General features: G+C 45.1%; 1 protein-coding gene across 2 annotated transcripts in view; it reads right to left on the bottom strand.

Moving 5' to 3' along the window:
• Window positions 1-22,775, bottom strand: part of SPOCK2 (SPARC (osteonectin), cwcv and kazal like domains proteoglycan 2) — a 152,266-nt gene that overhangs the window by 49,211 nt on the left and 80,280 nt on the right. The window lies entirely within an intron of this gene.

Below are 22,775 nucleotides of genomic sequence, written 5' to 3'. Positions count from 1 at the left end.
GACAGCACAGGCCACAGGGCAGTGCCACATGTTCTGCCATGCACTGTCCGGGCCGGATTTTAATAGCTACACGCGGGCGTAGATTTGTGCACACAACCTCCCGGAACGCCCCCGATGACGCCGCGACATGCCCCCAACACGCCCCCCCAGGAAAGCCCCGGGACTTACGCGCGTCCCGGGGCTTTGCGCACGCCGGCAGCCTGTGCAACATAGGCTCGGCACGTGCAGGGGGAGCTTGGGGCAGGGTTTTGGGGGGTACGCGCGTATCTTACGCGCGTACCCCTTTGAAAATCTGCCCCCTTGTGCGTGCCAAGCCCTAGGGGAGCCCCGATGGCTTTCCCCATTCCCTCCGCTTCCCCCCACTTTCCCCTCCCTTATCTAACCCGCCCCCAGCCCTACCTAAATCCCCCCCTACCTTTATTTTGCTATTTACGCCTGCCTATGGCAGGCGTAACTTGCACGCACCAGCTGGCGCGCAATTCCCTGGCACAGCCGCTGTGCCAAAGGTCTCAGTCCCGCCCCCGGACCACCCCTGGACCACCTCCCTGCCCATGCCCCCGCCCCTTTTTCAAAGCCCCGGGACATATGCACATCCCGGGACATGCACGAGTCGCTGGGCCTATGCAAAATAGGCTCAGCGCGCGTAAATCCAGCTGGATTTACGTGCACAGGGCTTTTAAATTCTGCCCTTCTGTGTTTTACATGCAAGACACTTGAGGGACAACAAGGAGGCAGTTCCAGACTTATAACACACAGTCTCTGCCTATGTCACTAGAAAAGGGCACTCAAACAGAGGATAACATGAAAACATGCGCACGCAAATCTACCCCAGTATTTTATAACCCGCGCGTGTACGATGTGTGCAGGTTATAAACTACGCATAAATATGCTTGGAAACATGCATGTGCACGTAAAGAAAATGCGCAAATACATTATTTTACTTAGCTGGATAAGTTCCAATTTATCTGGCTAAGTAGTGGCAAAAGCATGATAAAACACTACTGGATAAGTCATATAGCTGGATAAACCTAAAAGCTGGATAAGTACCAATACAAGGCCGGATAAATCTGTACTTGTCTGGATAAGTAAAATATTGCATTTGCGCATTTTATTTTAACATGCACATGCATGTTCCTGGGTATATTTATGCATATTTTATAACCTGCATACAATCGTATACGTGTAGGTTATAAAATACCAGGGTAGATTTGCGCGTGCATGTTTTAAAATTATCTTCTATTTGAATGTCCTTTCCTAATGGCATAGGCAGAGGTAAATGCCAATTTCAAGATTTAACTGGATAAATCAGAATTTATCTAAACAAATAGTGCGCAGCTGCTATACTCATGTATTTTCGTGTCTGACTTGGAGAATATATGCACGGAGATTTCACTTGCGTAATTCACACGCATTTACCCTCCACAAGTCGGTTTTATGTGTGTAAGTCGGGAGATCTTTCGCACGTGCACAGCAATGAAATTATCAGTTTTACTATTAGCCTGCCAGTTCGCCCAGTCCATCTGCGGGTCATCGAGACCCCCCCTGGCTGTTCAGCCCCGGCTCCCCCCATTTCTCCCAGACTCCCCACCCAGTCAGTATTTCACTTTTAAGACTCCAGATCTAGAGCAGGTGTAAACATACGAGGGCAAGCTGCCAAATCAACAATCGTAAATAGCATATAAAATAGCTTACTGGCGAAAATGTTAGGCCTGCCCCGGAACGCACCTGGCCTGCCCCTTTTTTTTATTAACATGTGCAAAGGTACTCGAAGACCCTTACTTACGCATATATTTTCAGGTTTATAAGATAGCATGTATGCGAATATTTGCTGCTTTACATGCATGTATGATTTCTACATGTGCAGCTTTTGAAAATTCACCTTATAGTGAATTTTCAATTCTGACCTCTCTCTCTAGTCCCATAATCTGTACTGCTGTCTGCCATCTGCGATATAATATTCCTAAGATTTGCTCTCTTCTGAGCATGGTCGTCTGTTGTCTACTCCTTCACGCGGTTATTCTAGCTCATCTAGATAACGGTAGCTCTCTCCTAGCTGGCCTTCCCGACCATTTCTCTTTATTCTTTTCAGCTCCTTTAAGTGCTCAACTGCTTGCCACCTCATCCAGAAACCTGGCACACCCAGGTCACTCCTCTTTTGGTGTCTCTCTGCACTGGTTTTCTGTTTGCTTCTGGGCATACTTTAAACTTCTGGATTTCACCTTCAAACATATCCACATTCTGGCTACTCCTTACCAGGGCCGGCTTAAGCATTATGCAAAGTAGGCAGGCAGCAAAGTACAGCAGCAGTGACAGTAAAACAATAAGTCCATTCAGCCACACAAACTCAAACAGCCATCAGAGTTTTTAATCACTTTCAGACCGATTCAGTAAAGTCCACGGGAGAGCGGGCGAATGCCCACTCTTCCGGCACGCGTACCGGCCACTCGCCTGTGCGCGCGATACAGTATTTAAATGAGGCCCGGCGGTAGAAACGGCCCGGAGCGGCGGCTGTCAGCGGGTTTCACAGCCGACGCTCAATTTTGCCGGCGTCGGTTCTCGAGCCCGCTGACAGCCACGGGCTCGGAAACCGGACGCCGACAAAATTGAGCATCCGGTTTTCGACCCGACAGCCGCCGGCCAACTTCAAAATTTTTATTTATTTATTTATTTATTTAACTTTTTTTTTACTCTTCGGGACCTCCGACTTAATATCGCCATGATATTAAGTCGGAGGGTGCACAGAAAAGCAGTTTTTACTGCTTTTCTGTGCACTTTCCTGGTGCCCGAAGAAATTAGCGCCTACCTTTGGGTAGGCGCTAATTTCTGAAAGTAAAATGTGCGGCTTGGCTGCACATTTTACTTACTGAATCGCGCGGGAATACCTAATAGGGCCGTCAACATGCATTTGCATGTTGAGGGCGCTATTAGGTTCCGCAGGTTGGACGTGCGTTTTCTGCCCCTTACTGAATAAGGGGTAAGGGAAAACGCATGTCCAATGACAGGTTAACAGTGCGCAATTGAATTTAAGATTGTATATTTGTGGACATTGACAGTGCGATCCAAATTGAGTAGTTAAAAATATTTGTATTAGATGTAGGTAGGTTTTACAAAAAGAGCAAAATTAATATTGTGTTATACTTTCAATAAAGCATAATAATTTTTAATTGAACAATGCAATTTTTGAATTAATTCAATAAGAAGTAATAGTGCTTTTCTTTCCCAAACATTAGTTTTGGGTTTTTTTGTGTATACTATACGGTAAGCACATATAATATATCATACGTTGCCTTAGTTTTTTATATATATATATATATATATATATATATATATATACACACAAAACAAAGTTTAATATTTAAAGTATTGGGCCTAATATTCAAAGAGATCTGGTTATCTAAGTTATCCAGATATAACTTATCCAGCTAACTTAGAAGGGATATTCAGCGGCACAGGCCGATACAGTACAGTGCGCTTCGGCGGAGTGCACTGTTAACCTGCATTTGGACGCGCGTTTTCGACGCGCTAGCTTTATCCCTTATTCAGTAAGGGGTAATAGCGCGTCGTAAACGCATTTCAATGTTCACACACATTGTAGCAGGTGTAACTATGTGCAGGTAAATTGGGTGGGATGATTTTCAAAGCCCGCTTTGAAACTGGTGTAACTTAGGTGCATTTTAGCTACTCGGCTTAGGCGGGCTTTGATAAAAATGAAGCCCCATTCTGTGTGGTATAAATTGTGCATGCATAAACCTGATGTGGAAGTATTAGAGTCTAACAGAAGGCAGGCTGTATATAATAGTATTTTCATCCAGGCTCATCAAATATCTAGAGGAGCTAATATGAAGGAAATGCAATATAAAATTATTCATGGATGTTATATAGACCGAGCTGGGCATCGCAGAATGGGCCAGGTCAATCTGATAAATGTGTCAAATGTGGTATCGAAAGATCATTTATCCAATATTTTTGTACTATGTCCAAGAATGCAAAGTTTCTGGGAGGCATTTTTTGATCAAATGAAGAAAATGACTAAGATCAATAAATCTTTAAAGGGCTCACTTTTATTATAAGGCGAACAAAATGATCTTTTAAAAGTTTCTAAGGGCTGTAGAAAATGTTAGTGGTTAGAAAATGCACATTAATCAAAGGATAAACATCCCTCTGAATATATTTCATATCTTCAAAGATATCCGGGTAAGTAGCGCTTCTGTAAAAAATACAAAGTGGGCCCCCCAGCCTGATTCCCACCCCACATCCTCACAAGTGGCAAGCCCCACCACTGCCAGGAAACCCCCACAACCTCTAGAAGTAACAGTGCCGCCGGACCAGGCCTGAAACCCTCCTCTCTTCCCTGCCAAGGATGCCAATTTACTGCACATTCTCCCCTTCCAACACCCCCCAGGTAACACTGGAAGCCTGCACAATGAACCCGGCCGGCAAGGAGGGGGCCATGAATCACGTACGAGGTGGGTGGGAGGGCGTCAGACCCATAAGCACTTGCACACTCAATAATGCAGTGACTCGGTCATTTTCACATATCCCCCATGCGCCCTTTTTAAATACATATACCCTATACCATTTATAAAGGCTCCTAGTCAAAAACGGCCACAGCAATGATAAATGCTGATATAAATTTTAAGAGTTGGTCCTTTCTAACATATGTATTATATCAATATATGATTTTAATGGTCATATTTTTGATCATTGTACTTAAATCTAACTGCTCAAGTTCCTGCAAATGATTGTCTGTCAGAGCCTTCCACGTTACAGCAGCGCACTAGGCGGGGATGCCCGCACTCTCCAATCTCATTTATACTGACATTACAGCCTTTCAGACTAAAATAGGGATAAGAAGGTAGAATTCTAATTATCCTTCTGGGCGAGGAGTATTTGAAAAGTCTTCTTTATGCTGATAACATTTTGATGCTGCCATCAAAGGGCTAGACAGACCTTACTTACTTACTTACTTACAGCACTGCCAGTGTTCACATACTACGGTAGTTTCTTTTAAGTTTAGAAAAATCCGAGGCCCTTGCTACACTGGGTACACCACATGAGACTTGGGTGGATTCCCCTCTAAAATGGACAGTGGATGTAATTAAGTATTTAGGGCTTAGGATTCACAGAAACCCAAGGCTACAAGTATGCTGGGCACATACACTCAATACTGAGAGAATTTAAAGAAAAGACTCAGAGCTGGATGCAAATTCCTGTTTTCACGTCAGGGTAGGATAGCCTTGCTGAAGACGATATTAGCCCTTAAAATCACTCTATGCTTTATAAATGATCCCCCTTAACTCTGCTTAAAAAAGGCATTAAACGTATAAATAATATCTGTAGTAAATTCCTATCAAAGGGAAAAGAAAGACAAGACCGGTCTTGGGAAAACTGTTGGTGCCAAGAGAGAGAGGGGGTGGGATTTCCGAATCATAGGTTTTATAATTTTTGCATGTTTGTTGTATCCACTGGAGGACTGGTTTTTGGATACTAATAACTATGCAGATATGGCGTTGAAGAGACAGGTGACTCCTCCTCTTACATGCAAAAAGAGCATCATATCCGATGAGATTCCTTGCTTCTCTTTCCCGACATCACTGAAGGACTGTGGAAAATTTCTAAGGGCAAGAATGAATCTCCTAACTAAGGTGTCATTCTATTTGCCTTTAATAGGAAATCCCTGTTTTCCTCCGGCGGATTTAGGCTCATTGTACCACACACAGACTGAATGACAGGGGTTGTAAGATAATTCTTGATTTGGGGATCAAAAATATGAACAAGTACAAACCTTCTCATATTGCATGGGTGGCCACCACCGGTCCTTGTGGGCCACAAACAGGTCAGGTCTTCAGGATATCCACAGTTAATGTGCATGAGATAGAGTTGCATGCACTGCCTGAATCATATGTTAATCTATCTCATGCACATTCACTGTGAATATACCGAAAACTTGGCCTGTTTGTGGCTCTCGAGGACTGGAGTTGGCCACCCCTGGCATATTGTAATTGGCTTTAGTGATTGGAATCTTTTTGCATATTTTCAAATTAGGAACTATATTAACACCACATTTATTAAAGAGTTGAAAGAATACACATCATCTGGTTTTCAAGAACTGATGAAGTTATATAGGGCAAATAAAGGGCCACTGTTGAATCTATATAAATTTCTCCATAATCATAAAGCATATACAATCTCTAAATTAATGGCAGAAGTATGGTAAAAAGATTTAAATGAATCTTTAAATGAGGAAGATATACATATGTGTAATGCTTTGATATACCATGTTTCTGAGAATGCACTTTTGCACGAATTACAATTGAGATTATTGCATAAAATAATTTTATGTGTGCATTGTGTGCATTTAGGTCTGGGATAGCAAAGTCTGGTCAATGTTTAAAATACCAGAAGAATGGCGCTACATTAATACATTGTCTTTGGGAATGGCCTGGAATACTACAATTCTGGAGAAAAGTAATTGGAAAAATGACAATATTATCGAGACAGGAAATTCCTGTTGCAAAGGCATTTTGTATTTTACGTTATATTTTTTGACTAGAGGGCAAAAATTATTATTGCTTAAAGTTTGTTTGGTCATCAAAAGATGTATCTTGCTTAAGTGGTTAGAGAAAGATGTCCCTGCATTGTAATGTGGAAAGCCAGAAAGTTAGATCTATTGAAAACGATTAAGTCTCGTAGGACTTTTCATGTTGTATGGGATCCTTATATAAAATCTTTATCCTTAGATGGTATGTTTTTAGGAAAATCCTTAATAAGAGATATTGTATTAGTAGGATTGTTTTACAAAATTTGTAATTTATAGTATGAACCAGCAGATAATCGCTGCTCCTTGATAGATATGTGTATGTTAATTTGTCATGAGCTTGGTTGGGGGTGAAAAAGGGGAAATAATGGTTGAAAACTTCATAATATTGTATTTCATTGTTGGAATTCAATTTTGCTAATAAAGAAATATATATATTAAAAAAATCTAAGGGTTCTCAGAAACCCTTAAAGCTAGAAACTGAAGGAATCTGTGTGAAGACCTATTGATTCAGCTGGGTTCTCAGCTAACGATTTGCTGGATGCATGAAGGATACGCATAGCAGCTGCATGACAAGAGCTGCCAAGGAAGAGTAAGGAGAGAGGCGGCAAATGACGACTCCCTGAAAAGAGCTAGATTGGACGGAGTGAAAAGAGAGGCTGATTACGATGGCATCCTACCGAGATTCAGATGGGCAGGAGTAAAGAGTGTAGCTATGAATAAAAAAAGCTAATCAGAGAATCCAGCAATAAAGCTCTTTGTCACTAAGCAGCAATCACTTCAAAAGAGAGGTCATGCAAAGTGATCTCCTCCCACAGTGCTCCCTCGCATGCAGGAACTGGAACAGGATGAGGCTCATAATGTGCTCCAGTAGGTCCAACGAGCTTCAAAAGAGCAGTGGGCCAGACAATAGCAGAGTGGCCCAGCAAGTCAGTGGAGCACTCCCCACTTCTCTCCCTCTCTTCTGCAGGCCTGAGGGACCTAGACAGGGATCTCCATCAACTCCACACCCCCTCTCTTCAGGGCCGGTACAAGGGTATTAGGCACCCTAGGCAAACCTTACAGCCTGGCGCCCCCCCCCCCCCAATTCACAATTTTAAATTATGCATTTATAACAACATATTTTACATGAACAATTACATTCTGAGGTAAAATTAATATACACGTTGTTGTGATAATTTCAAGCACTGTTGTGATGCCAACAAGAAAACTTTGCATCTAGGAATTCATATGGCCTCATACCTAATGTGATATATTTCGGCATGGTCCTCCCGTATCAACACAGTACTAACTGCCAACACTCAAAGAATAACAACCTTACCTATGAAAAAGAATACCACAAATATTACACCAGAATCTAAAATATCAATACACCTCCTATCAGGAAAACAGAACAGGCCAAGCTACTACAGATCCCTACAGAGAAACCACATGCTAAGAATGCTTCATCTCAGACTTTGATGCAGAACACAAACCCTCACCAATTACAGAATGAAGCCACATAAAGTATAAATAGAAATGTGCAGACAAAAACTGAACTGGAAAACGCATCACGCCAGACTCTACAATGCACAATGGAAAAACAAAAATCACCATTCCACATGAAACAATCAATAAAATCAAGATATATAAATCATTAACCATAATAGTAAAATCATACTAATAAAATAATTTCAAAACAGCTGATGAATAGAATATCCAATAATTAAGGACTCATGCAAATTTTGAAAGCTTTACCAAACACCAATAAAATATTTCAAAACAGCAGACACATCACATACTACCCAATAATTAAAATGGTAGTCAATCAAGAAAAATGAACTTAAAAAGCCACCTTTACTTACCCTCTCCAGCAGTTCTCCTACTCCTTTCCCTTGCAGGCCACACCAGAAGCAGCAGTAGCTGCTCAAGCTGTCCTCACGGTCCTCTTCCTTAGGGACCACAACTAGTCTTCTTCTCTCTCTCACAAACCCACACCAGTCACATCCTCAGGACCAGTTTTTCGTCTCTCACACACCAATCATCTCCCCAACCAGTCTCTCTCTCACACACACAAGCACAATCATACCAGTCATCTCCCTGATCAGTCTCTCTCACACATACACATGTCACCTCTCTGGCCAGTCTCTCTCAATCACACAATGCTCTCGTTCTCTCTTACACACAGGCTTTCAATCACACACATGTTCTATCTCACTTATAAAGAGGCTCAATCATACACATGCCCCCTCTCTCTCACAGCCATAGCCAGCCAAAAACATGCTCCATCACTCTCTCGCACACACACCACACACACACACACAGAAGCACCCTCCCTGTCTCACACCACACAGAAGCACCATCCCTGCTCACATACACACCACACACAGACACAGAAGCACCCTCCATCTCACACCACACACAGACACAGAAGCACCCTCCCTGCCTCACATACATGCTACACAGACACAGAAGCACCCTCCCTGTCTCACACCACACACAGAAGCACCCTCCCTGCCTCATATACACACCACACACAGACACAGAAGCACCCTCCCTGCCTCACATACACACCACACACAGACACAGAAGCACCCTCTATCTCACACCACACACAGACACAGAAGCACCCTCCCTGCCTCATATACACACCACAGACACAGAAGCACCCTCCCTGCCTCACATACACACCACACAGACACAGAAGCACCCTCCCTGTCTCACATACACACCACACAGAGACACATAAGCACCCTCTCTGCCTCACATACACACCACACACAGACGCACCCTCCCTGCCTCACACCACAGAAGCACCCTCCCTGCCTCACATACACACCACACACAGAAGCATCCTCCCTGCCTCACATACACGCCACACCGACACAGAAGCACTCTCCCTGCCTCACATACACGCCATACTGACACAGAAGCACTCTCCCTGCCTCACATACACACCATACCGACACAGAAGCACTCTCCCTGCCTCATATACACGCCACACAGACACAGAAGCACCCTCCCTGACTCACACCACACAGAAGCACCCTCCTTGCACACATACATATCACACACAGACACAGAAGCACCCTCCCTGCCTCACGCCTCACACCACACACAGACACAGAAGCACCCTCCCTGTCTCACATACACGCCTTGTCTCCGGCGGCAGCTGACAGCACCAATCTTCTTTTCTTCAGCTCCCGCTGGCCTGGTCTCCGGCAGGCGGCGGCTGGCAGCAACATCACTCTCCCGGGTTCTAGCGGCGACACTTGGGCTTGTCTTCACTTTTTTTAGCCGCCGCCAGCTTAGGCTCCGACAGCAGCTCACGGCCCCTCTTCCTTTCTTCAGCCGCTGGCTTGGGCTCCGGCGGTGGCTCACAGCCCCTTCTGCTTGGGCTACGGCAGGGGCTTGCGGCCCCTCTTCCATTCTTCAGCTCTTGCAGGCCTCTCTTCCGGCCCCGCATGGCTGTCTTGTGACTGTGGCAGGATGGCTCTGCTGTGGCCCCTCAGGTTTCTCTTCGGGCCGCGCCCCAGCAGACCCTCTTCTTCTCTTTGGCTGGGAAGGCCACCAGCGCCAGGGGCAGATTGACCCACCAGGGGAAGCCCGATCCCCTGATAGGGCAATCCGCCTCTGGCACCAGTGGCCTTCAGCCCCTACCATGTGACAGGGGCTACCGGTGCCATTGGTTGGCCCCTGTCACATGGTAGGGGCTAAAGGTTAGTGACAGCAGAGGCCCCGGGAGCGGCAGATCGCTTCCAGGCCCTCTGCTGGACCACCAGGGGGGCTGGCAGAATTTTGAAAGGGCAATTTTTGCCCTTTCAAAATTCTGCCGCCTACCTCGGTGCCCCCTAAGGCTCTGCGCCCTAGGCACAGGCCTAGCTCACGTAGTGGTTCCTCCAGCCCTGCCTCTCTTTCAGCATTGCCTGCCTCTGGCTCTGAGCATGCTCATGGGGATATTTGTATCCGACACAAGCCTCCCACACAAAGATGGAGTTAATGCAAGGGGAGGGTCCAAAAATGCAAACATCGCTCTCACTGCCCATACTTTGTTCTCTTTGCTGTGAGTCATGCACCGCCCTGCCCTGATCCACCTGCATTTCACGAGCCGCTTCCATAAATCCACAGAGAAGCCAGCTCGTACGCACAGTGACATGGCAAACCCACTAACTGCTCGTCTTGTCCTCTGTGCCGGCGACGAGTGCACTCATGGGGGTCTTTCCAGCAACCAGCACTTCACCGGGACAGACTCTGAAACTCTGCTCTTAACTGCCGCTGTAGCAACACACTGGAAACAGCAGTCAGATCGCAGCCAGGGTAGTAAGATGAGTTATTGATCAGCACAGGTACAGCTGTAGTAATGTCAGTGCGCTCAGCCGGAAAGTAACAGGCTCCCAAGAGACAGAATGCGAACAAACTGCAATACTCGTGCCGTCGGCGAGAAAACTACAGCTGCTTCCTCCCCTGCCCCGCCTGCTTGTGGTGGAAAGTGATTCGAGGTGGTGGGACATGGCTGCTCTTTCCAGCAGCATCTCTTTCAAGAGTCCACATCAAGGGTGGAAACATTTGGGGAAAACTTGGATGCCATCTCAAACGTTTAGGAGCCAGGACAAAGAAAATATCTATGTGGAGGGTTTTTTGTCCTCCCCACCTTTTTTTTTTTTTTTTTTTTTAACTCTTGCTATTTTCTTTGGGAATCTGTAAGTGCTTATTTTGCTTTTTGTCTTTTTTTTTTGTTTGTTTTTGCTCTGCTTAAACTGTTCTAAAAAATAAATTAGCAGCTTTTAAGAGCAGTGATAATCTGCAGTGCAGACAATTTGCAGCATGCTGCTATTCAGGCAATAGAAACGTAGTTTTGAAATGTGTGAATAAGAACATAAGCAGTTTCATATTGGGTTTGACCAAAGGTCCATCAAGCCCAGCATCCTATCTCTGACAGCAGCCATTCAGATCACAAGTCCCCAGCAGGATCCCAGAGAATAGAGTCAATCCTTCTTGTTCATAACTAAGGCTAAGCAGGTGGCTTTTCCAAGTCTAAATGGCTAATAATTAGAGCCTTTCTCCCTCTTTCCTTCTGTTTCCTCCAGCATCTCCTACCAGTCTGTGGCAGATAGGAGATGCTGTTTTTCCCTCCTCTCCCCAAGTACCATCTCCTACCTGCTGACAGTGGCTCCTCTCCTGCTTTTGGCCTAACTCCTCTGACTGCCAAAGGCAGCTCCTCTCCAACTGGGCCCAGCTCCTTTCCTGGGCTCAGGTGTCATGTGCTAAATTTTAGGTTCCTGGGCAACCTGGCACCCAGGCTTTTCCTGCCCTGCCCATCAGATATGCCAGTCCTCAAACAGGAGGGTTGCTACTGCATCACTGAATATCACCAGCACAGGTAGCCTGGATGACTCACAAAATTGGCACATGGATATGAAGCCTGTCACCTCTAGGACATGATGATTTAGAAGGATGGCACACAGATATAGATTCTTGACTTCAAAGACTGGATGGCTCAGAAGACTCGCAAAGGCTTACAGACTGTTTCACATCTAGAACTGAACGACTAGGATTGTTACCAGGAATACATACAGAGCCTTTCACTGTTAGAGCTGGATGTTTCGGGACATTGGCACACACCTGTCACTTTTAAGTCTGTGTGTCCACAGATGTGCATTTTCACTGTGAAGACCTGGCTGCTGGAAACGCACCACACGTGCATACTACCTGAAGATTGAAATGCAAAGGCAAGGAGGACAAGTTGGGTCTTCCAGTCACTGTGCAGGTGAGCTGGCTTCTTTTGTGGCTTATAGATATACCACATGAAATGGGGGTCACTCAATGCAGGGCATACATGACTCACAGCAAAGAGGCCAAGGTTGGATTAAGCATAGCGTACTGGGCCTATGGTCAATATAATGCTGCAATGTTTTGCTCCACTAACTTGATTAGTCACCCTGTCGTCTGGCTCACCATTCTTTGAAGCCATCTAGACTTACACACTTACATAATAAACCTAGTCCTGTCTCAGTCCCTGCCACGCCTCACCTAACAACTCTCTCTACTACCATTTCTCTTCAGTGCTTTAAGGAAGTCCCTCTGGAACAGGGCTTGGGGCACAGTAGTGATGCAGTGTACGTGGGAAGCTTGCTTGAAGCAGCTTCATGTTAAGACTTCAGATTTCGGTGATATCCAGCCAGTAGTATTCAGGAGCACATAAAGAGAATCCAAATAAAAACAAACAGCAATAGCAGCAAATATTTCAAAATGCCAATATAAAATCCAAGCATCTGTTTTTCCAAAGAGCACCATCTGTTCCTTCCAGCAAGAAAATAATAGATTGGAGCAGTGTTTTCTGCTTGAACGTGCTTTGCTTCTGGACTTGGCCATAGAAGCAGTCCTGCATTTTTCCCTAATGTCTGCGTATCACTACCCTGGACCATAAAAGTCAGGGCCCTGACTTTTTTCCTCCGCCGAAGCAGAGAGCAATGTTGCAGTTTCATCAAAATTATGAAAGCAATTAGTTAAGGGAAGTAATCCCCATGCCTTCTGTTAGAGGAGGTAGCTGCTGCTCCATGCAAGTTATCCCCATGCATCCTTTTCTTCATTGCCACCTCTAGCCTTTTAGGGATCCACAGTATTTATCCCATGCCTTTTTTAATTTGTTTACTGTTTTCATCTTCACCACCTCTACCGGAAGGGCATTCCAGGCATTCACCATCTTCTCCGTGAAGAAATATTTCCTGATGTTGGTTCTGAGTCATCCCCCATGGAGTTTCATTTCATGACCCCTAGTTCCACAGTTTGTTTTCCAACAGAAAAGGTACGAGGATTGTGCATCAGTAAAAACCTTTCAGGCATCTGAAGAGCTGTATCATATCTCCCATGCACCTCTTCTTCTTCAGCCTCTCCTCATAAGTCTTCCGATACAGACCCCAAACCATTTTGGTCGCCTTTCTCTGGTCCGCCTCTATCCTATCTCTATCCTTTTTGAGATACGGTCTCCAGAATTGAACACAGTACTCCAGGTGAGGCTTCACCAAGGACCTGTACAAGAGCATTATCACCTCTTTTTTTCTTACAAGAGAGAGGAATAACCCTGTACTTCCTTGCTTGTTTACGCAGAACATGGCTACTTGATTGTCAGTTTGGATAAAAATTCTGTTTCCCTGGAAGGGATGAGTGAAAACTCTCAGCGCATACCAGATGACTTACAATTCTAAGATGCCGATCTGAAAAACACGTTCCATTGCTGAGTTCGAGAGGAACCTAAATATGCATCCCACCCTAGTGTCACCTAATGAGGCAGAACTTGAAGAGCTACTCCACTTTGAGGACCAGTGGATCCAGCCCCCTATAGAGGTATGTGTGCATTTCTGAAGTAGTCTTCACGAGATGCAACGAAGTTGACGCAACTGAGAGTGTAGGCCTCACAGGAGGGCCCTCATGTTCAGGCAAGTCATGTGGCTGAGGGCAACTAAGAACACCCGGGCTGTGGCCTGGACTTACTGGAGAAGGTTCTGGATCAAGGCCCAAAAGTAGATCGCTCTTACCAACAGAAGGCATGTTCCTCCAACAAATCTATCCATGCCCCAGTTAACTTGTTATACTCTGTAGAAATGAGGTTCAACTTGGTGAAATTGACCACAAAACCCAAAGACTCGAGGTATTGTATAGTCTTTTCCAAGGAGTCTAAAACCCCTGCATGACAACAATCCTATCATGTGAACTGTTGCGCTCTGTGGTAGACCCTTGTCCTGGAGAAGTGGAGAGACACCTCCTGATAGGGAACAGGAGGTAACTGCCCCAGGGGGTGGAGCATTGGAGGAGACAGAGGCTAGGATGAGCTTCACCACTAGAAGTCCGAAGTCCCCCCGGGAGGAGCCTGTAGGGACCCGGGCTGCTTGGACTTAGGTGGGCCTCGCAGGGTCTCCTGGGAGAGTTGAAGTCCGGCGTGCCCACAGACACAGGGAGAGCGTGATCGGGTTCAAGACTAGAGGTCCGTTGGAGCAAGGAGAACCAGAATAGCGTAGGTGATGACAAGGCGAGGAACAGAGCCAGAATCTAGGCACAAAGTCAGGTGAGCAAAGGTCAGAGTCCAGAAGTCAGTCCGCGGGATGGTCAACAAAGCAGGGGTCAGGTACCGGAGGTCAGACGAGGTCACAGGTAGGCCGAGGTCAAGAGGCAGGCAGCAGGCAGGCGAGCAGGTCGATGCACAAGCTGAGGTCTAGAGGCAGGTGGCAGGCAAGCAGGCAGGTCAAGGAACAAGCTGAGGTCAGTACCAGTAAGACAGTCTGGAGGTACTACCTGGGGAGACGTACAGACGAACACAGGAACAGGACAAGCAGGAACTAGGATGCAGGAACAAGGCAGGTACAGGACTGGAACAGAAGGATCCTGGAACGAGACTTGGAACGAGACAAGAGCAGGAACAAATGCAGAGGCAATCTAGCATACAAGCCAACCTGATTGCCAAGGCAAGGAAGCACAGACAGGGACTTCCTTATATCAGGGGATCAATCAGGACACGCCGCGGAGCTAAGGCCCGCCCTTGGCCCTACAAGAGGCCAGGCAGTCCGCGTGCACGCGCGTAGGGGCGTGCCCAACATTGCCGAGTACGCCAAGCCTCGGTGTGAGGCCTGACGCGCAGTGGAAGGCCCGACGACCGCCACCGCGGGACACCGGGGCCTAGAGGAACTGGCAACTACCACTAGGGAGGCCGACCTGGGACCTGCCATGGAACCATGAAGGTGAGCAGGCCCGTGTGCGGGGCGGCTACGGATGGGGCGCGTAACAGTACCCCCCCAAGATCTTCTGTACAATTTCGTAGTCGTATATCTTGACGACATCCTGATCTTCTCTAAGGACTTATAGTCCCATTGAGAACATGTCCGCATCGTCCTTCAACGTTTGAGAGAAAACCATTTGTACACCAAGTTGGAAAAATGCCTGTTTAAGCATAATCGCTTACCCTTTCTGGGGTACATCATCTCTGACCATGGGTTTTCTATGGACCCAGAGAAAGTCCAGGGGATCAGTGACTGGCCCTAGCCAGTAGGCCTCCGGACCTTACAACGTTTTCTTGGTTTTACCAATTATTATGGAGGAGTAATTGCTAATTACTCCTCCATAGTTGCCCCACTCACCGTTATGACTAGGAAAGGGGTCAACACCCGGGTATGGACACCCAACGCACTTTCTGCCTTCCAGATGATTAAGGAGGCCTTCAGTTCCGGCCCTTGTCTACATCATCCGGATCCCAAATATCCATTTGTTGTAGAAGTGGACGCCTCTGTGATCGGCATCGGAGTCATTCTGAGTCAACACTCTCCTAAGGGCAAATTGATTCCCTGCTCTTTCTACTCTCATAAATTCTCTCCCACGGAACAATGCTACACCGTTGGTGACCGCAAACTCCTTGCGGTCAAACTGGCGCTCCAGGAGTGGCGCCCCTAGTTGGAAGGGGCGCAACATAAGTTTACCATCTTCACTGACCACAAGAACCTTGAGCATCTCAAAGAGGCTCAACTCCTGAACCCTTGTCAGGCCCGCTGGGCACTGTTCTTCGAACGATTTGACTTCAATCTCTGTTTTCGTCCTGGTTCCAAGAACCTGCGTGCTGATGCTCTATCCAGATCATTTGAACCTGATGATGTCCCTGAAGTCCCTAGCTTCATCATTGACCCTGCTTGTATTTCCCTTGCCGCAACTACTACAGTCCCCACTGGGAAGACCGTCATTCCTCATAGACTATGTGAGCGAGTGTTAAGGCTTACGACTCCAAACTGGCAGGTCACCCTGGTCGTGCGAGGACCTTGGAGATGCTGTGAAGACACTATTGGTGCAAGACTCTCGAAACTACATGGACTCATGTCCCACCTGTGCTCAACAGAAGCTGCCCACGGGAAAGCCGTGGGGCTTACTTCAACCACTCCCAGCACCTACTGAGCTATAGTCCAGCATCTCGACGGACTTTATTACTGATCTGCCTCCTTCCCAGAACAACACTGTAATTTGGGTCGTTATCGACTGCTTTTCAAAAATGGGTCACTTTATTCCCTTGCTGGGCCTCCCTTCAGCTCCTTAGCCTCGTCTCTCCACTATTTCTCTGAGGGAGGGAGAGGCCCAGTCTCGGGATATCCCCACTCTGTGAGGGGAGGGGAAGGGGTCCCATAACACAGAAAGTTCTTACCTGAGGCTCTGTACCCAGCCTGTGTCCTGGTCCCTTTTGGTGTGGAGATCCCTCTGTGAGTCTCCAATAACTTCCTCCTCCTTCCTGCTGTTTGTGACCTCTCAAAAAGAAAGGTTTGAAATCCCATTTCAGGACTGAACTGCTATAGCCCCAGCTCCTTTTCTGAGGAGGGATGGCAAAAACCTCCTCAGAAACAAAACCCGGCCAAATTCCTCTAACGGACAAAAATCTCCTCTGTACCTCTTTTTCATTAGATGGGTGCTTATAGGTCGCCTGGCCTCCGGATCCGGGGAATAGCCATCTCCAAGAAGCTCCAGGTCTTACCTCCAGTTAAAAATCATCTCCACTAATGCCCCTTTTTAACCTCAGGGTAGCCCTACCCTGGCAGGCAATGCCTGACAGGGATTTTCCTTAACCAAAAGTCTACCTAGTGAGGGGTATGGGCCTCACTTAGACAAAAGAAACAGAGCTCTTTCCTCTTCAAGAGCCAAACCAAAAGACCACACCTTACCTCCTCCTAGCCCCCACTTATAGGGAAATGGTCCGCCCATCTCAGATAGGCTCTGGGGGTGGTCCTGATAGGAATTTACAGCTAGAAGGCAATGCCATCCTATCACAAGGAGCTAGGGCCATCTAGTGGCTGACCAGGGGGTCACCGCATTATGTTTTATTGTGAAGTGCCTTGTGCTATTTTTTTGGAAAAGTGATATAGATACGTAAATAAAGAAATAAATACAAATAAACCCGGAAGTCAGCTCATGGACCAGCTTGAGCAGGTCTCTGGCTCAAATGGCAGGCATTAACATTTAAAGGATTAAATGGCAAGATTTTACTTACTATTTAAATAGTTAATAATTCACAGCCCTAATAAGAATGCTCTCACTTGAATTCTTAAGCTTTCAGAAACATTTTGCTTTGCATTGTGGTTTTTCTCAACTTAAATTAAAAAAAAAAAAAAGCAGCACTCCTGCAAGGAAATGTATTCTAGGCAAGGCTGGAACCCAGAGTCTTCTGGTCTGAGGGCAGCAGTTGTACCAATTAGCCAAAAAAAAAAAAAAAGAGTATCTCCCCAGCTGCAGTTTCCACCTTTCACCACTAGAGGGTGTATATTGCACTCTATTCATCATTATAAGAATTATTCACTCGGGAGCCATTAGTACAAGACCGCCAGCATCTTTCATGGGTCAGATCAGCTCATTCTCCTGATAAAATGGTAGATACAAAAGGGCTGATTTAGCACAAGTTTGAAACTTGTAAGCGGCAGTGTCAATTGTCAAGGCTTCCACCTTAGCTACTGACTATTCATGCATTTCTCAGAATGCAAGTGACCTTTTGAAATAAAAATACCAAAAGAAAAAGTAAATCTTTCATTCACTTGCCTCATGCTTGGATTGCGAAAATGGTGGTGTTGATTCTGGGTTTTTAAGGGCTGCACTGGGAAATGTAAATATCAAATAGGGAAGAGGGGGAATGTGTTTTTGGAAAAAAGTTAATTTTTCAGTATCTAGGAAGATGACTTGGGGAGTGATATTAATAACCCAAATCTGTAATTGTACATCACCAGCCATCCTGCAACGATCCCCATCCTCCTCCTACATACACTGGCGCTACTGCCTAAGGGGATAATTTTCAAAAGGATTTACACGCGTAAATGCAACTTACTAGGGTGATAGTGTCTAATGATATGAAGTCTGCGAAACAATGCGACAAGGCGATAGCAAAAGCCAGAAGAATGCTGGGCTGCATAGAGAGAGGAATATCGAGTAAGAAAAGGGAAGTGATTATTCCCTTGTACAGGTCCTTGGTGAGGCCTCACCTGGAGTACTGTGTTCAGTTCTGGAGACCGTATCTACAAAAAGACAAAGACAAGATGGAGGCGGTACAGAGAAGGGCGACCAGGAAGGTGGAGGATCTTCATCGGATGACGTACGAGGAGAGATTGAAGAATCTAAATATGTACACCCTGGAGGAAAGGAGGAGCAGAGGTGATATGATACAGACTTTCAGATACTTGAAAGGTTTTAATGATCCAAAGGCAACGACAAACCTTTACCATAAGAAAAAAATCAGCAGAACCAGGGGTCACGATTTGAAGCTCCAGGGAGGAAGATTCAGAACCAATGTCAGGAAGTATTTCTTCACGGAGAGGGTGGTGGATGCCTGGAATGCCCTTCCGGAGGAAGTGGTGAAGACCAGAACTGTGAAGGACTTCAAAGGGGCGTGGGATAAACACTGTGGATCCATAAAGTCAAGAGGCCGCCAATGAAGAGTAGGTGACTCGCCAGAATGATGGCTACTGCCTGGAGACAATACCCTTATTCAATAAACATACACATGGTTACTGTGACTCCAACATCGCTCTAAGCTTCAACAGCAAGAGGAAATGTGGAAAAAAGGATTTGCACTCACAAAGACGGGAGTAGCTGGCTTGTTACGGCGGTTACTACCCCAAACCAAATAACCAAATTACTACCTCCACCTTCCTCTATTCCTGATGCCTTTCAACTAGATTGATCACTCCATTCTTATACTTCACTTTCAATGCATATCCAGCATAGTTCTCTGCTTCAACGGCAGGGGAGAAGAAAAAAGGGTTCGCACTCACAAAACGGGGAGTAGCTGGCTTGTTACGGCGGTTACTACCCCAAACCAAATGTACCTGATACTTCACTCTCGACGCATATCCAGCATGGCTCTCTGCTTCAACGGCATGGGAGAAAGACTGATACATCACGAATTTCCAGCATAGCTCTCTACTTCAACAGCAGGGGAAAAGAAAAACTGATACTTCACGCATATCCAGCATAACTTCAACGGCAGGGGAGAAGAAAAAAGGATTCACACTCACAAAGCGGGGAGTAGCTGGCTTGTTACGGCGGTTACTACCCCAAACCAAATGTGCCTGATACTTCACTTTCGATGCATATCCAGCATAGCTCTCTGCTTCAACGGCAGGGGAGAAGAAAAAAACTGATACTTCACGCATACTTCACGGAATATCTTCACGCATACTTCACGGAATATCTTCACGCATACTTCACGGAATATCTCCTTATAGCACCTGAAAACAACAATACACTTTCAAAGCCTCCAACACTCCTACAAACCACCCATGTAAGAGATCTAGGAGCCTTCTTAGATAATCATCTTAGCCTCAAACCATTCATTAACAGAACTACCAAAGACTGCTTCCACAAATTACATATCCTGAAAAGAATAAAGCCACTTTTCCATGCGCATGACTTTAGATCAATCCTGCAAGCAATAATCTTCTCCAAACTAGATTATTGCAATTCTCTTCTGCTAGGCCTCCCAGCTTCCTACACCAAGCCTCTACAAATGGTACAGAACACAGCAGCCAGAATCCTCACAAACTCCAGGAAAATCGACCACATCTCCCCCATCCTCAAAGACCTTCATTGGTTACCGATCCACTTCAGAATTATGTATAAAACCATCATGATTATCTACAAGAACATCCATCAACACACTCAACTGGACCTACAAATCCCTTTTAAAAAACACACATCAGACAGACCCATCAGGGAACACTACAAAGAATCACTACAGGTTCCACATGCCAAAACCTACCATCATAAATCCTACAGCTCAAGAGCTCTCTCATCAGCAGGTCCAATCCTTTGGAACTCCATCCCACCGGACTTAAGACAAGAACCATGCGCTCCAACTTTTAGGAAAAGACTAAAAACTTGGCTTTTTAAAAAAGCTTTCCCAGATCTGGATTAAATTCCCCACTCATCATCAGCATAAACACAAAAGTTAGGAACTGTAAAAAAAAAAAAAAAAAAATCCCACTAACTTCACACGCAGTCACAGCAACATTTTATTATACTTCACAACAATATCTTATCTAATCATTTTGCTACACATCTACATTTTATAATATTATACATATTTATTAATTGATACAGCTGGTTAAAATGCTTATAGTCGTTCTACAATTCTTCTCCTTTCATATCCAAGTTATTTTTCCATGTTTTTTGTAACTTTCTCACATCCAAAATATTGTTATAATATTTGTTAAGTTTCATACTATATTTGTTCTTGTATTGGGAAATGTTCTTTACTTTGTTACTCTCTGCCTTTACTCACATTGTTAATTGTAAACCGGGTTGATGTGATTCCTATCATGAAACTCGGTATAATAAAAATAACAAATAAATAAATAAATAAAATATCCAGCATAGCTCCCGGCTTCAACGGCAGGGGAGAAGATAAACAACCAATAAGGGCTGTATAACATAATCTGGGTAAAAACAAATAAGCATGGGTGTAGCTTGCTTATTGCGGCGGTTACTACCCCTACTACCTCTAACTAATCAAGCTAGATATTTCACTTGGATGCAGCTCCATCACCGCTCTCTACATTTATGGTGGGGGTGGAAGGGAAATAGAACCAAGAGCTAAGAGAAACAGATAAGTATGAGAGAAAAAATGAGTGAGGCTTGCTGGGCAGACTAGATGGGCCATTTGGTCTTCTTCTGCCGTCATTTCTATGTTTCTATACTATAGCAATTTTCAAAAGCCATTTACCTGCATAAAGTGCCCTTAGGTGGGTAAATCCTATGGCTATTTCAATGGCACATATTGTAGCAATTTTCAAAAGCCCACTTACATGTAAATCCTAATTTAAAGCATGTAAATGATTTTGAAAATCAGGCCCTAACAGTGTGTCTGATATAGGGGTAATTTTGTACATACATTTGTTTTGAAAATTATTCCATCATAACTCCCACACACAAAGTTACTTTGTGTGAGGAGTTACTTTTTTACTTTGTGCGGGAAACTTTTGCCAGCAAAATTTATGCACAGATAGTAACTTTAAAACGAGCACACAAGCACCTACACACACGTGTTTAGATGCGCGAGCGCACATACGCTGGAATTTTAAATCATGCGTGTATATGATTTATAATATGCCCCAAATTTTAAGTGGTTACTTGAGCAAACATATTTCTCGTATCTTCCTTAGGACTTTGTCAGCTGTAATGCACACAGGTAAGCGGATTTTAAATCATGCTCACGTGAAGGACATTTCCAGTTTTACCAATTAGTCCACCATAGAAACATAGAAATGATGGCAGAAAAGGACCAAATGGTCCATCCAGTCTGCCCAGCAAGCTTTTGGTAGTAATTACTGGCCTTACAAGTCACTTTTATAATTATCAGTTTCCCAGACTGTCAAAGTCAGGGCCTTTGTTGGTTGCTTGTTGGAGTCCAATTCCCCATTATCTCTTGCCACTGAAGCAGAGAGCAATGTCAGAGTTGCTACCCTTAGCCAATAAGCATTATGGTTAAGGGTAGTAACCGCAATATCAGCAAGCTACTCCCATGCTTATTTGTTTTCCCAGACTGTGCAATTCAATGTCCTTGTTGGTTGCTGTCTGAATCTAATTCCCCCTTTCCTCTTTTCCTCCTGCCATTGAAGCAGAGAGCAATGATGGAGTTGCATCAACAGCATAAAGGCTTATTGCTTAAGGGTAGTAACCGCCACACCAGCAAGTTACTCCCATGCACTCTTTTCTTCATTTCCATCCTCTAGCCTTAAGGGATCCAATGTTTATTCCATGCCCCTTTGAAATCTTTTACTGTTTTTATCTTCACCACCTCCTCCGGAAGGGCATTCCAGGCATCCACTACCCTCTCCGTGAAGAAATATTTCTTGACATTGGTTCTGAGTTGTCCTCCCTGGAGTTTCATTTCATGACCCCTAGTTCTATTAATTTCTTTCCAATCAAAAGGGTTTGACGATTGTGCATCATTAAAACCTTTCAGGTATCTGAAGGTCTGTATCATATCTCCCCTGCATCTCCTCTCCTCCAGGGTATACATATTTAGGACCTTCAACTTCTCCTCATAAGTCATTTGATGGAGACCCACCTCCATTTTGGTCGCTCTTCTCTGGTCCACCTCCATCCTGTCTTTGTCCCTTTTGAAATACAGTCTCCAGAACTGAACACAATACTCCAGGTGAGGCCTCACCAAGGACCTGTACAAGGGGACTATCACTTCCTTTTTCTTAATGGTTATTTCTCTCTCTATGCAGCCCAGCATTCTTCTGGC

Source organism: Rhinatrema bivittatum, chromosome 7 (genome assembly GCF_901001135.1).
Source record: "Rhinatrema bivittatum chromosome 7, aRhiBiv1.1, whole genome shotgun sequence".
NCBI classification, from domain to species: Eukaryota; Metazoa; Chordata; class Amphibia; order Gymnophiona; family Rhinatrematidae; genus Rhinatrema; species Rhinatrema bivittatum.
Note: the sequence above shows the minus strand (reverse complement) of the source record. Positions and strands in the feature narration are given on the sequence as shown.